Raw genomic sequence first — 1,787 nt, forward strand, 5'->3', positions numbered from 1 at the left:
CCTTCACCTCAGCCTGTCACCCTCAAGGCTGCCACAGGGAGAGGGCAATGGGCAGTGACTTGGTGGTCTCCTCGGCCCAAGAGGCAGCGGGGGTCCCATCACCCATGGGTGGGAATGACACCACCAAGCTCACTCCCAAGCAAAATGCAAAGACACGGGCTTACTCCCTCTTGATGCAGTAGGGCCTGTCCTGAGATGGTTCATCCAAAGATGTGTGATAGCTTGGCCAGGGTCCAGCATGCTGGGTTCTGGCTGTAAGACGACCCAATGGTAGTGAAAAAGGTATGAAGAGGAACACCGGAAGGGGTGATGCTGAGGTCTGTTGGGACCTTCTGGGGTTGTCCGAGGGACGTCCCAGTGGCAACAACTAGCAGGGTTTGAGCGTTGGGCAGAGCATAGCAGAGGCAGATATCTGGGCTGTAATGAGATCTGAGTCCTCAGGAGGGGGGAAGGGAGAATTCCCTGGAGCAGTGAGACTGCCCACTGAAGCTGGTGTGGTGTGGAAAGACAGCCAGACAGAGGGTCCAGAAAACACTCACCATCCAGGAGCAGATGGAAGGAAAGGACGCTGTGAGGGAGCCTCATGGGGCACCAAGGGGCTGGGAGCCAGGGGTATCAGGAAGCACGATCAAAACCAAGGCAGAGAGTTTGGGGGGAAAAGAATGTGGTCAAGGGAACCAGATGCCACAGGGACAAGTAAGTTAAGGATGGAAAGAGATCCAGTTTGTGCAGCAATTAGGAGGTGCCCTTTCCCAGGGCAGGTTCAGAGATGGGAGGAAGGGAAGGGCATAACAGATTTTGGCCAACTGAGGGTTGGCTGGTGGGGAGAAGCAGAGACTCTTCTGGGAGGGGAAGGAGTAAAACTGCAGGGCGAGAGCTAGAGGGCTATGCAGAGAGACAGAGACACAGAGAGAGACAGAGACAAGACAAAGAGACAGAGACAGAGGGAGATACAGAGAGACAGAGAGAGGCGGAGAGAGATACAGAGAGACACAGAGACAGAGATGCAGAGAGACAGAGAGCATATGGGAGGGGATGAGGAAGAGAGACAGAGAGAGAGGGAAAGAGTCTGGGGGTAGGGAGATGGAGAGAGACAGAGACAGAGAGAGAGACAGAGAGAGAAACAGAGAAAGACAGAGACAAAGAAGCAGGGAGAAAAACAGAGAGGAAGAGGGAGAGAGAGTTGTTTTGAGGCAGGTGAGACTAGAACAGGGGCTGTACTTTGAGAGGATTTGTAAATCTGGCCAAGAGAATCCTCTACACACAGTGGAAACTCAATACCCGATGAACAGACGATAAAGAAAACGTGTATTTCGATGACGGTGTGGAGGGGATGAGCTGGGATGCTCCCCCAGGCATCTGCCTGGTGGGACCTGTGATGCTCAGAGGTACCCACAGCTTCCCCATCACACACAGCCCCTCTTGTGACCACTAGTCTAGAGCTAATGTTGGATGTTGGATTGAATTATTTCCCTAAAACATGTATTCCTATTTGAAATGGTGGTCTGTTCATTTCCGGTATTTCACCTGAACTCTTTCCTATGTTGCCAATGTGGACTGTTACGTCGTGACTCTGGTGCACACCTGTCTAGTGAACGTGCACTGATGAGTGTACAGCATCACACAGCCGCAGGGACGTGCAATGCAGGCATACGACCCTGGGCTGGTGACCAGGAAGTTTTGCAGTTTAAGTGTCTGAAAGCCCTCCCATTCCTTGTTGAGTTGGACGTGGAGATGGGAAGACTGGTTTAGCCTTGTCCCATGGCCCAGGCTGGCAACATGGGCCT

The sequence above is a fragment of the Mesoplodon densirostris genome, chromosome 8 (assembly GCF_025265405.1).
Source record: "Mesoplodon densirostris isolate mMesDen1 chromosome 8, mMesDen1 primary haplotype, whole genome shotgun sequence".
Classification (NCBI taxonomy): domain Eukaryota; kingdom Metazoa; phylum Chordata; class Mammalia; order Artiodactyla; family Ziphiidae; genus Mesoplodon; species Mesoplodon densirostris.